The sequence below is a fragment of the Malaclemys terrapin genome, chromosome 1 (genome assembly GCF_027887155.1).
Source record: "Malaclemys terrapin pileata isolate rMalTer1 chromosome 1, rMalTer1.hap1, whole genome shotgun sequence".
Classification (NCBI taxonomy): domain Eukaryota; kingdom Metazoa; phylum Chordata; order Testudines; family Emydidae; genus Malaclemys; species Malaclemys terrapin.
Genome location: NC_071505.1, coordinates 152,413,214 through 152,428,100, shown reverse-complemented (window position 1 = coordinate 152,428,100; position 14,887 = coordinate 152,413,214). Strand labels below are relative to the sequence as shown.

At 41.2% G+C, this 14,887-nt stretch overlaps 1 protein-coding gene across 8 annotated transcripts in view; it reads right to left on the bottom strand.

Annotated features, from left to right (window-relative positions):
- ZBTB20 (zinc finger and BTB domain containing 20) overlaps window positions 1-14,887 on the bottom strand; it is a 625,639-nt gene that overhangs the window by 385,466 nt on the left and 225,286 nt on the right. The gene's annotated exons all lie outside the window — the stretch shown is intronic.

The following is a 14,887-nucleotide window of genomic DNA, read 5'->3' as shown; positions in this document are numbered from 1 at the left end:
TGGAGCAGAGAGCAGTTTGGAGGAGAGCAGTTTGAAGAAGTGCTGTGGCGGGCCAGAAGACCAAGACCCTAGGTAAAGGGAAACCTAGCTTGTGCAGAGCAGAGGGACTCTACAGACACAAGTAGTTGGGAGAAACTTGGCCCAAGCGGAGAGAGGGCAGGTAGCCCCACAAGCTGAAGGGCCAGAGAGGGAAGTAGCCCAGGGGAAGGAATTGCTAGTTCAAGTGGTTTGCTGCTATCCCTAGGGCCCCTGGGCTGGGACCCGGAGTAGAGGGCGGGCCTGGGTCCCTCCCTCTCCACTCCCCTTTTCTGGGACACTACTGGGACAGTTGATACCCCAGTTCAGGGATGAGAAATGGTGCCCTGAACCCCCACAAGAGCAGAAAGCGCAGGACCCCTCATAATAGTGCCGGCAATTTGCCATAGTAAGAAAGATTAGACAAAGAACTGAGAGGAAGTTCTCAATGTGGCATATCTCAATGGCAAGAGTAAACATCAGGCTATATGATCACAACTAGGCTATAAGAAAGTTGTGATATTTTGGTTGAAAAGTTGCGGCTAGTTTGTTAAAGTTTGGGCTCAAGGCATGCAGCCTACCTTCCAAAGCAGGGCAGCAGTGCAGAAGAGATACCGTGTGTCCCATCGGGCTCTAAAAGGTAAACATGAAGGAGGGGTGGCCAAGCCAAATTTGAGAGAATAGCATTGTGATCTGGTGCATAGGGTCGCAAGACCTCTAAAAGTTTTGACAACTACAAAAAGTTGTGGCTTGTGTTCAAAGTTGCAGTTTCTGCAGCAAAATTGCTACCTGTGATTTTCTTACAGCCTTAATAATAATGGTCTCATCTGACCTTCAAATCTGTAACTTTGAAAATTCCCCTGAAATTGGTTCATAGGAGATGTTTCGTTAATAGATTAACCAGCTATGCAAGTGTGTGCAGAACAAGACAGGTAGATTTTCAGTATTCGCTTAGGTCCATTCATGCTCCCGTTGAAGACAACAACAAAACTCTTACCGATGTCAAAGATGAGGGCCCTTTATGAGGGCAAAGCCTTTGAAAAATAGAGCCATTTTTGGCTAAGAACATTTTGGTATATTAATTGCATATTAAACAGTTATAAATTTTCCCTAAGGGTCTCACACATGCAATGAAATTTAGGATTAAATCTGATTTTGATGTCCAGTGTGCAACACCTATAAATTAAGGGCCAGTAGATCAGATTTAAGGGATGCGCTCAGGTCAGATTTTCTTAATTATTTCAGTTGTGTAGAAATAGACTTTTATAACATTTAAAACCAATAAAAATGTTTCCATCATTTCATAACATTTCTCCAAAACAAATAAACCCATTATCATTCAGTGAGTGTAACACAAACAGTCCAGTATTGTGCTAATGGTGCTGGTGCTTAGATAGATACCATGGTAGCAAGTGTTTCCAAAGTGTAACATTACAGAAAGTCAAATGGTGCTATTGGAGGTGGTCACCTTAGTGCTATTCAGCGGAATATGTATTATCAACTGTGATGCAGATTTCTTTAAATATGAGGATATCATCACTACAGTCCATTCTGCCTGAATTCTCTGAATAAGAATAATTAAGTGTAGTTGTTGTCAACAGTTTATTTCCACACAAGGAAACAAAAATGTTACATGATGTCAAAATATCACAAGTAGTACCATGGACATCTGTACCTATCTGAGCTTCAGTTTCCCTCATGGTAAAATGATGATAATTTAACCTTCCTTTGTAAATTTCTTTGAGCTCTACAGATTAAAAGTGCTGTGTAAGTGCTAAGTACTATTAATATGAAGGATATATGAGACTTTGAAAGTGAAACTTTCAACTATAAACAAACATGAAACTGACAAGTCTGTTTCCATGGTCCAAACTTAGAAGGGAAATAAACGGTATTAAAATAATGAAAAGTAAAGTAGGTTTTTTAAAATTTACTTTACATAATCAAAGCAAAAACTGTCAGAAAAGAAATTTGTGTCTGAAAAAAACATTCTCAACATAATGTTCCTTTAATGCAAGAGTTTCTTAAATTTTTTGACTTAACTTAAACTTTTAACATTAATGTACTTGTTTTTCTTTTCACAAGACAGCTTGGGGAAAAAAGAGTTGACACACTCTTAGGGACAACTGTTTAAATGGGAATTTACTGGATCAAGTCAACACACAACAAATTCTTACTTATCCAATGCAACTCACGTAAAATTACATTCTTCCCAACAGAGACTGCATAGCAAAAATGGATATTTGGTTTGCTTAAAAGATGTCCCCATTAACTGTTTTTTTAACACTTTAAGCAATCAGCCAGTGGAGCCAGACATTGTCCTCAGATAACCTCGTGCAGCTACCGTTAGTGCAAAACACTGTCGTTTCTCAGACTTCATACACTCTGAACTGCTTAGTTCTCTCACATTCATCTCCTGAGGGATGACAGCAAAGTGGGCGAGTCCCCCCTTCCTGCATGGACTGGGGAACAAGTGTTGATGTGGCATGATGTGTTATCAGCAGTGATGAACTTGGCTTGCTTAAACATACATGTTTTGAGAGGGTTCCCTTCCAAATTTGTCCAAAATAAAAGGGGCACCTGGTCCATGTTATGTCCCTTATAAGTTTTGCTTGTATTTTTTCCCATTAGAAGCTCTTACCACACATTTGTTTTCAGTTTGAAATTTATACTTATTTTCAGAAGTTGGAGAGACACTCTGAAGTCATGTCTGGTAAGAGAATGGATCTCTCTCAAAATGTCTCAATGCTTTTTTTTATATACCACAGAATCTTGCTCTTCCCCACTGAATTAGCTATTAGCATCTATCCATCTAAGCTATAATAGCATACTTATCGCCCTGGTATCAACCACATCTGAGCATCCCTAACCACAACAAGTAAGTTGCACTCAGAATACAGAGCAATTAAACTTTAGTAAAATGTAAGCGGTGGAAGGAAAGGTGTAATTACATAGACACTGCAGTTCAAATTCATCCCATGTGTAACTTGACTAATATCACTGGAGTTAAATGAGGGATGAATATGGCCCAGGTGGCCAAAATCAGTTGGCAAATCCTGAGGTCCTTATCCAGGCACATTCCTATTGAAGTCAATGAGCCAGTTTCTGTCTATTACATTGTAAAACTGGGGGAACTCCACTAAAATCAATAGAGTTTACTCCAGATATACGCTGGTGTGACTGAGATCAAATTCTGGTCCACTGGGAGTTTTGCCTGGATGAGGATGACTATAAAAAAAAAGTAAGGCAGTTAGGATTTCATACAGAGAACTTGAAATTAGAAGCCATCTGAAAATGACTTGGCCTCCACTCCTGCAACCTGTTCTGGAAGTCAGTGGGACTCTGTCTGAGCACAGAGTTCTACTCAAGCAGAACAAGTTGCAGGACTCAGCCTTAGAGAACAAAGTTGAACGCTATCATTACTAAACATGGGCGTGAAACAAAACCCAATTCAAACGTTGATGTTTTCCAAAATCTGGATCTAAATTCTGCAGCCCAAACTCAACTCTAATCATCAATGAAGAAGAAAGCAACTATTAGCACCCATTCAGACAGGGCTAAGAAACAAATATTAGCACCCATTCAGACAGGGCTAATTGGAAGAATGCACAAAGTTAGCAACCTTGGGTTTTTATTCTCTTGGGTTACAGATGCCATAATTTACCATTTGTAAAGAAATGTTTTGCTTAATGTTGCTTAAAGTGTACAGAACAAAGGAATGGAGTGGGGCGAGGTACCAGGACAGACAAGGACAAGAAGTAGAGGATCAGGGAGGAAACTGTGCTTCCCTGTCTCAGGATGGGACCTAACTGGCACATAGGCTTTTTGCTAGCTCTCCCTAAATAAAAACAAAAAAACCCATACTATTTTTTCTGTACATATGCAACAATATATTATTCAGAAGGTGGCAATAGAGTATAGCTTGGATCAGGTGGGGAGGTGTAACATGCAAAAGGTGTTAGAAAGTGAAAAAGGAAGATATGGCATGAATGATTAACGGCCGCATCCCATAATTGTATATGCGCAGACTTTCACTGTTATGAGGGTTTGGGTTTTTTCAGACAGAAAAATTATTCTATGGAAATTATAATACATTTTCTGGATGTTAAGTAGGCTCCAGCAATACATATTGTCAATCATCACTATTTCCTAACTGAGTTTTTAATGTATTAATAAATATAGATCTTCAGTTGCTCTTCATGCAGGATATCATCCTTGCAAATCTGGCAGGAAAATCTAACACTACAGGCAAAAATGTGATGGCCTGTCCCAGTATTAATATAACATATAGTTTGCTTGCCCATCAGACAGAATTGCTTGCCCTGGGTGAATGGGCAACAGAATTTTCAAGGGCTATCCTCTCTGTTCCTCAGTTGTCCCCATCTGTAAAATGGGTAGGATAATGCACAGATACAGCTCTGTCCCTCTGTTGTGCCCAGGGCATGTATGATAAGCTTCTTTAGCACCAATAAACCAGTGAATAATCAATAACAGGCAGATCACTGCTGCTCCATGACCTTTGGAGCCACTGCTTTTTGCAGTGGAAGAGAATGAAGGAGCAAGAAATCTGCTTCAGCGTCCGAACTACTGGCCAGATTGCAAGACCACTTGCTGCAGCATCATCCCTCTTCAGATGTGTGGGGATCAGGCTGACCCTGTTATGTGGACTCCCATCTTATGCTGTCAAACTTCACTGCCCATAAAGTGGGGAAAAGGAGGAGCTTGTCTCAAGCACATGCTGGCAAGGAGATGGATGTTCTCAGAAAGTAGTATGGAGCTCCTATCGGCATTCCCCAAACTATACCAGATTTCCTAACAAACCTCAAGACATCTGTGTGCTCGGAGGGAAACACCTCACTGTCCATTGTGAACAGTGGAAAATCCACCAATACTTGTATTAGTTACTGGGGTCATTACCAGTGTCTGAGAACCTCACAAATATCCATAGATTTAGTTTCAGACACCTGTGAAGTAGGGAAGTCTTATCATCTCCATTTTACAAGTGGGGAGTGAAGGCAGAGAAGGCTTGCCCAGGGTCACGCAGACAGAGACACAAAAGAACCCAGATCTCCTAAGTCACAGTCGTGCGCCCTAAGTACAAAACCGTCTTCCCTCTTTGCTTCAAGGCCATGGAGTTTTCTGTTCAGTATTTTTACAGAAGAGCATAATCTGGGCCTAAGTGATCATGTACACAGCAAAAAATGAATGCCATTTCATCTTCATGAGAAACCCTAACCCCGAAGTTGAAGTAACAACAAGAAAGAAAAACATTATTGGTACTTGTGGCTTCAACACACATGGCTTGAAGGTCAGAAAAAAAAAGACTTCCATAGAATGGAAACTTTTGATTTTACATGGTGCTTTCAACAGAGAACGGAGAGGCTTCAAAATATCTCTGTAACGTTGGATATATTAAGTTGGTTTATTGTGTTTTGTTTTTAAACAGATTAAAAACTCTCCCTGGCTTAATTGCTCTTAACATTTTATTCACCCCATTATTAACTTAATCAGAGCAAAGAAAAAATCAGCTTGACTTTTTTGACAGCAAAGTCAAGCCAACTGGAAAATTCAACTCCTACAAGAAAAGTGGAAAGGGAAAACTCTGGTTTACAACAGTGTGTAGGGAAATGTTTTCAAATGCAGCCCCAGCTTCATGGAAGTAGAATCTCTATTCTGCCTGCCCTACCACCTCACACACACACATAGAGTCAGGTATCCTTTGTTATGCTTTAGAGACTGCACACATCTGCAACAAGATGAGTGAGTGATACTAGATTAGGGGCCTGACTGTTATTCTTTTAAGATTATTTTGCCCTCTGTAGTACCTTTTGACAGAGGCTCTCAAAGTATTTAGCAAAGATGGATAAGTATTATCCTACCCATTTTACAGATGGGGACAACTGAGGAACAGAGAGGATAGCCCAGGATTACAAATCAACAGCTGGGAATAGAATTAAGACTCCCAGTTTCCTGCTCCCTATTGTCCCAGTCCACTCAACTCCCAGTCTCCCATTCCTTGTCATCCTAAGCCCTCTCCTGCCTCCAAGTCCCCCATACCATCACCCAGTCCTCTCCAGACTCACAGTCCCTCATTCCCTGTCATCCCAGTCCTCTCCTGCCTCCTAGTCCTCCACTCCCTGTTGTCCTGGCTCTCTCTGGACACCCAGTTCTCTGCTGTAACCACCAGGCAATACTTCTTTTTTATCTTTTCATTAAAAGCTAGAATTCAAAGAGGTGAAATCTGCTCTCTGAGGACATGGATTCCTAGTGCAAGCTAACAGCCGACTGCCCCAAATATGTTCATTTCCTTTAAAGGGTACCTGAGAATGAACCTCCTTCCTCCTTTCATCGTGTTTCATTCACAATGCTTGGCACTGCAGTTTGAGGAATGTAGTGGTACAGATGGGTTTGAGGGAATTTGGCCAAAGGCATAGCCTCAGACACTACTGTATAGACAAATAAGAGAAAATAAATGGGGAGACAGATGATCTTGCATAACAAGCTTCCATTTTAGTTTTGGATTGACTTAGTCATGTTTTTCATTGGCTGTCTGGATTCTCTCAGGTCCGTTGGTTTGATCGGTTTCCAAATTCATTGCCAGTATCCTAGGCACCCACCACTGGGTCTTGCTAAGTGCTGTTCTAACTCAGGAGGAATGGCAGATAAATGTCACTCTCCCCTTATGTTTTCTTAAGGCCAAATCTGAGTCCCAGTGACATCAATTGGAGCTCAGCCATTTATTTCAATGGGACTAAGATTTGACCCTTATCTTATTTAGTCATCATAACCTCCCTTCTCTGAAAATTAAGGTGTTAGCTTTCCAGACAGGTTAAGTTAGTTCTCCTACAGACAGAAGAAGGGTCAGATGAAAGAGCAACAGGGTGGAAACAATCTTTAGAAAAGCCAATGTGTTCGTGTTGGTTTAAGTCTAAATGGGATGCAAGGAGAGGCAGAAGCTTGCATTTGATCGTGCTGAAGACAAACAGTAAAAATAGAGAAAATTTACCTGATATTTAGAGGAGGAATCTCCCCGCCCCAGAGTCAGACCCAGAGAAATATGTATTAAAGGGAAGGTGCAGTTGTAATAGCCAAATTTATAAAAGAGGGATCGGATTGTCAAAAGCACTCAGCGTTGGCCTAACTTTGCTCCACTGACGTAATGGTAAAACTCCTATTGACTTCAACCGGAGCAGAGCTAGACCAACGCTGAGTGTTTGTAAAAATTCCGCCGGCGGTGATTTCTTTAGAGCAGTGCCCCCCTTCTGGCTCACTCAGCTTTTATTTATTTTGTAGTTGTTGTTGTTTGTTTTGTTTTTTGTTACTAGAAAAGTGTGGTGGATTGGGGGAAAACATTATGGGACTATAATGGAGTATAGCTGGAGTAGCTCATAGCTACCAAAGGAAAGAAAGGCCAATGAAGAATGATGCTTTTATGCCCTACCTTCTCAAGTTCATGCTTTGGAAAAGCTTTAATATGCCAATATATATTGTTTGGCTCTGTGTTACTGGACAGTGCTAGAAGAGGACAGGCGTTGAATGTAAATGGTGCCAAGAAACCAGTCCTTTAATTCTCTGACTTTAATAAGCATTGTGGGCACTCTGCCTCTGTCAGAACCATACTCTGTCCTGCTATGAATGACAGAGGGCAACTCAGGAACCTCACCATGCTCCAACTCCTGAAGGCTGACTGCACTGCTTTCAAGGCACATCGAAAGACCTGGGATTTGCCTAGCTACTCTTGAGCTCTCCTTTCCTAGTGTACAACACAATACCATGCTGTCAAATGCTTGGCCTGTTATTGACCTTGTATTTCATAACACATCATGCCGACAAATCACTTGGGAATGAGATCAACACAAATATGTAAGCTGTGCTGCCTACAATACACTCAGAAAGCAGTTGGTGAGGGAAGCAGATGAGTAAATGCCATGACTGTACATTTAATGGGAGCTATATGGTCAATAGCCCACATTAGATTGTAAACTTAAAACAATATATTATATTTAAACAGGACCTTTCATTCTGAAAGAGCCCAAAGTGCTGTACATACACCCAGAACTATCAGAAATGCAACCACCTCTGTGATAAAACATCAAGCTGAGAGATGAATGGAGCACAGCATACTGCACAACAGTAGGGAAGGGGAAAGTTGTGGCTGCATACAGCAAAGCCGACTCCTCCTCTTCCCAAACTGCCCCAGTCTCTTTTATATGATGATCCTGACCTAACCGGACCTCAGTTTTAAGGACTCATCTGGAAAACCATTAAAATAAATTGCATGAACTTCAATTTATCTTTCACAGAGGTATAAAGAGATGAATGGCTGTTGGAATTTGGCCCTGGACTACACAGAATCAAGGAGTTTCAATCTTGAAGCTTACACCACTAAACAATCCTTCAGCAAACCTGTCTGATATAGTTTTGCTTTATGCTAAGGGATAGTCAGCATGATAATTTAGCGATTGTATTGATGCATTGAAAATGTACCGTAATTTTCTAGCTACCATAATTTACAACAATGAAGGGTGTATCATACCCAAGACATTTTCTAGCTGACATTCAAATCCGTCTCTGCCAGTACACTCTCATCTGGAGTTGGGCCATGGAATGAAATGCTATGGAAAAACAAAATAAACCAAAACCCTGCTGTGGAAACAGGACAAATCTAGTTTCACATCCCCTGCAGAGAGAGAAACAAGACGGAAGTAAAAGGCACCAAATGGAGCTCACAAAGCTTCAGTATGATCTCGGCCTCCACATTCTGGCAGAGTCCACAACCTAAGTTATCTGCTTTGCTTCAAGTGAGAACCATTCTCTCATTCTCTTATGGGTACAAAACTGTAGTGTCTATGAGCAAAATCCTCTTAGTCTCTTTGATTAAAGGGAAATTGGGGGGGGGAGACCAAGAGGGGGACGATGGAATTCTCTCTCTAAGGCCTCTTAGCACCCACACATCAACTCTATCCCCACTACTGCAACACAGGGACTGTAGAAGTATCCACATAACTCACCTTCTAAAGGCTCTATATCCTACCTGAGTGTGCAGTGGAATTACTCCACCTATCAGATCCTACATGTCCTTGGGGGCAGGTTTTAGACCTATATCTAAACCAGATTGTAATCAAGCTGGGTTCATTCCCTCTTGAGCAACATCTCCAGTAGTCTTATTACATCTCCTCAATCCTGCACTACACTCAGCTGAGCTAGGTTTCTTGGTGATGGCTATTAAGTAGGCAAGAACCCAGCTTGACACCTCCAGATGCTAAGGCAAGTTGCTGGCACTGGCAGTTAGACAGAGCCTCTTTATATGTATAAAGTGAGCACGTTTGTTTGGGAGTCACTGAGAGACAAACAATGCCAAAGCTCAGTTTCTGAGTAGACTGCACTTTAACCAGGACTTTTGTCTGGAAATTTCAAAAAAGAATGAGCAGATCCAGGACATACAAGCAAATCAGCAATGCAAAAAGCCAGGCGTGCTTTGTATTTATTGCTAGATTTATGCCCTCAAAATGGGGTGGATTCTGCATGTGTTGAAACTAAGGGAAATGTGCAGATGGAGAAAGTGAAAGATATACCCCTGAGCACCTGGCATCCATACTCTGCATCCTGGTCACTGCCACTTGACCTTTAGTTACACCCACAATGGAGAAGTAATTAGTTATATGAGAAATGATTCCTGTGAACTCAGGTGTTTATATATATGCAGAGTATGAGGGGTACATGACCTGCTTAAGGAGACCCCTCCCTGGTCATTCAAATGCTTTTGCCCCTATGGACAAAACTGGGGTGAATATGATGAGCAAACATCACTGTTCTGCAGAGAACTTTGCAGGATGCAGATGGATTAGTCCCCTTTGCAGGAGATTGTCCAATACCTGATATGCCGCTCAAAGCCCCTCTGCATCCCACATAGGCTGAGGGAGGATCTGCTCCCACATTTGTATCCTTGTTTGTATTTGGTTTCTGGCAGCCTGTCTATGTACCTTAAGTTTTTACAGCAAGAACATCTTAAAATGCCATATCACAGGATCCCCTCCTGTTAGTCTTTACTCCTTTATTTAATACAAAAAGACACAATGTTCTGCAGTGATTTTTTGTTGTTAATTAATTCATTTGAGACAATTCCTTAAAATTTCATTTTAACAATTTTTGTGTGGGTGCATTAATTACTTTAAAAGATGCTCACAACTGACACTTATTAAAAGCCTTTGTTCACACACACATACACACACACACACACGCACACTCTCTCTCTCTCACTCTCACTAAAAAACAACCTTCCAGCTTCGTTCCCCCCTCCTCCCTTCTGAGCAGGTACCTGCTATCAACTGCTGGAGTGTGCTCATTCTGCACCTAGAGCTATAATTATTTTGCTTTAATTTTACAAAACCTTTTGTTCCATTCCCACGAGCCCACCTGATCCTTATATTACACTCGCTCTATTAAAACACTCATGCAGAACAAAGCACGGTTGTACTGATTCATAAGTAACTACCCCCCTTTCCTTTCATAGTAGAAACACACCACTGGCTGGGTTTTCATGACACTGTCCCTGGTTTCAGATGCTTGGTCCCAGTTTTGTTTCTTTGCTGTTGTTTTTACATGTTTAGTGCCTGATCACACTGTGGCGTTGCTGTTGTTTTGAAGAACCATTCTCAGACATTTTACATTCTGCTCTGTGACACTACAAGAGGTTCAGTGCAGAGAGTGCTGGGGAATTTATCTGAATTATAATCAGACTCCAGGATTTTTTTTTTTTTTTTAGTTGTGTAGTACACTCACCAGGGCTAGCCCTACATTTCTGTGTGCTAAGTAGAAGACTGTACTTAGGCAGACTTCTGTCATCCACATGGCATGTCTGGTATGGCAGGACATAGCAGTAGTGTAGGGTCAGGGTGCTCACCATTATCTGGACTTGGAGTGTATCACTCTCTGGCTTTTACACAAGGACAAGCACACTGATAACTCTTAGGCTGGGATTTTTATAAAGACCTAAAGGCTTGAGGAGGACAAATCCCTTTTGAAAACCTCCCCCTTAATAAATAAAAAATGACTATGAAAAAGATGCGTGTAAATTCTAGGAAGAAAGATAGGGAGAAGAGAGCTCATTACTGGAGGTGGGAGCATCATAAGTGTTTCTTCATCCATCTGCCTTGTAGAACGCAAACTTCTTTGGACTGAGACAGACTGTACTTTGTGTCTTATACCGCATCAAACACATTGTCAGCATCAAGTAATTAACAAATAATATTCAGAAGGGCAAGGGGTGGATGTGGGCAGGGAAAGTTTTGGCAACTGGGAAAAAGGGTTGGCATCCTGTAGTTCAGCTTTTCAAGATGGGGGTAGAACGTGTCACAATGGCCTACTGAGCAAGGGATGCACTAGGTGTGTGTTGGGAGGTGGTGCTGGCAATGTGAAGCCAGCCATAGAGAAGCAAGCATGGTAACGCAATGTGGAGTGCAGAGACTATAACTGGAAAAGGATCACAGTGAGGCACGTGCAAGAGGGAAATATGCCAAAGCGTAGGACAATGATGGCTGCAGAGCAGGCAAGTAACTGTTGCAATTTGCCAAAGAATAACCATTCTGCATATTTTATGAAGCATGTCAAATCTATCAGATTTTCTCTTATGAAATCATCATACTATAGCAACAATCATTCTCTCAATCAATCCTCCATGCTGTTAACTGAGTAGTGAGAGGTGTGGGGGAGGGGAACTTTCATCTAGATTTGGGGTTTTTTATAATCTGATTTTGAATGATGGATTCACTGAATAAAAATTCAAGTTTTAAAATATATACACACATACACATGCACATAAACGTATGCTGGCTCTGAAAATTGGCAATGGGATAGTAACAGATCCATTCACCTCTTGTTGGTTGGTTCAAATCCAGCCCAGGTGAGGTTTTACTTTCTGATGGCCGTTCTGTGGCTTGTTTGAGATGACTTTTATGACTCAGTCCAATTCCTGCTGGCCAAGAGCCTGCATCACAGAAATCATCACCGCCATAGAGATCATTAACTGGCTTCTTTGGTACCAAGGAGTGAATCAGCAATGGAAACAGAACTCTCTTCTCACCCTTGTAATTGACCGCTCCAGGACAGAGGGTGGCGTATGCATGTTTGTGTTCACACATGCAAGTTTAAAAGTAGGAAAAAAACAACAAATCAGCTATGTTCACATCACCAGGAATTGTAGCATATACTAGAAATTTGGCTTAATCCTCGTAAGTGCAAACCACTCCCAGCCTCCACTGAAATCAATGGGTGCTACAGGCGCACTGCATCTCTCAAGATCAGTCCTTTTGTGATTAAAGAGCCGAGAAAGAGAGAGAGAATGCATAATAAACTACAGATTTCCCATTTTAATTACTGAGGAAGAGCTCCTTGGCTTTCTGTCTTTTTGCCGCTTAAAATCAAAGAACAGCAGGCAGAATGCTTCGGACTTTGGCCACTCTTTGGGACTTTGTGCTGCCAGATGAGAGCAATAAATGAGACATTCCATCCTGTAGTGGATGTAAACCTCAGGATGACTATGTTGCATATTGGGAGGATTTTTACTGTATCAAGCATGTGATTCATTATCTGATGACTTAGTTGGTGTTGGTCCTGCTTTGAGCAGGGGGTTGAACTGATGACCTCCTGAGGTCTCTTTCAATCCTAATCTTCTATGATTCTATGATTATCAAATCTACTGCACTGAACAAACATCCCAGTGCATCCAAGAACACAGAAAAACTCAGGCAGTTTTCCCAGGGCTCCTGCTTTTTAGGGAGTATGAATCATTAGATTCTCTGAAGAATTAGACTCTCTAGTTTCATTCTTTATGATATGTTTACTAACCTGAGGGGACTAAAGGTCTCAGGACCCGAGAGTAGTTTTAAGTTTTTCACCATCTGTCTGAAGTGCAGCCAATGCAAATTCCACCTTCAGATCTGCACTCCTGTGCCTCCTTGTTATGTTTCATTTCACACTTATTGTCTCTGTTCCTTAGAAACAGGAAAAATGCGCATCTGATCAGCTTGCTGAAGTCATGTACATCATGTAACCTGAAATTGTTCCTTCAGTAGGCGCTCCTTGGACATCCACTTAGGTCTTCAAAATGAGCAAAAATGGAGCTTGTTCAAAAATGGTAAGTATGTTTTATGAATTTTTGTTTTAAAAACATTGTTTTATTGAAAAGTTGTGAATGTTTTCAAAATTTTTGAGGAAAAAAATGAGAACTTTGGTTCAGTTTTTCCCCCTTGCTTTCTCTAGTTTATTTTTCCACTCCTTCCCTTCCTTTCTGTCAGCCCATTTCGTGACTGAAAAAAGGGGGAATGGTAAAAAAACAAACAAACAAACAAAAAAAACCCACTTTAAAAAAATTATTGTCATTTTCTTTTTCAAAAATCAAAATTTCAATACCAGGAAAATTTCTGCCAAAAATGTATCTATTTTTTAAAAAGGCCATTTTTTGACCCAAAAAAGTTTCAAATGAAATACTGTGGCGAGTTCTAATGGGAAAGGATAGAGCATGTTAGATGTACATCTGCATGGGTGAGGTCTGACAGTACAAGATATTTTGCTACTGTGATCCTTATGGGCATATACTGGACTGAAGCTCTGGATAATAAATGATTGGCAGAAAGTATGGATGAGCTCAAATCCAAATACTGGATCTGAATTTCTTCCTTTTCCTGGAAATACGGGGGAGCCAATCTGGATTCAAACTGCAGTTGAAACTCATCTCTACCATCAAGTCAAGAGCACTACATTAGGGCTCAGCTTAATTCAAAGCTTCCATCATTTAAGTACTGTAAAAAGTTGGGAATTCCATCCCAAAAATGTTAACAGAATCCCAGTAAAATGTATGAAAATTCTGGACACCGCAAGTCAACTTTTCCAAAGAAACTGGATGAACATAATTCCATCTGATGAGCTGACAGAAATAAAGAAACAATGTCCCATAGAACTCCTCAGAGCTGGAAAGAACATTCTTTCCATGAGGTAAAACCAAGTGCCTGACACAAGGGATGGTGATTTAGCTCAAGGGCCAAAAGGTTGGTGGCCTTTGCTCAATTACTGAGGATCAGAAATCCACAGAATCTCTTCTGAGTTTGGGGAGCTACAGGAATGAGGCACCAACTATTAAAAGGAATGTGCATTTCTACGGTAGCAAATGTCTAACATCCAATATCTGAAGATGGCTTGGCCCAGCACAGATAGGAGCTGCCACTATGGCGTCCCTCCTTGCAGAGGAGAGAAGGGACTGGCTGTAATGAAAATAAGAGGCATTCTTTACTGAAGCAGCTCAACAAGCAGACTTTGCAGTTATCTTTAGCTCTCTAAATCCTGACTTGCATTAAACAGTTAAGCAAGAGACTGCTGACTACAGTTACAAAGTTTGGATCTGCATTTTCACAAAGTTTGTGAGAGAGAGAGGCTGAATTAAAGCAGGATCTATTGGGTGAGGGCCCACCACCGCAGTACGTTGGGATCTGCCATGGACATTGGGAGCAGGAGCCAGGAGCATCAAAATAAATTTGACTTGTTGTGCGGAGGGCCTTTGGTAGGAGTGAATCTGGACCCCATTTTGTCTTAATCCACCTCTGCATGGGGGTACGGATCCAGGTTTTGATTTTAATTCCTACTACAAAGATCTGAAGAAGAGTCTGCGTAAGCTCAAAAGCTTGTCTCTCTCATCAACAGAAGTTGGCCCAATAAAAGATACTACCTTATCACCTTATCTCTCTAATATCCTGAGACCAACATGGCTACAATAAGCCTGCATACTACAAAGCTATTGTAAAGCTCGCTTACAAAGGTGAAATCTCCTTTATCACCCAAAAATAATCCAGGATCAGGTCATCATCGTGTAGATAAAATG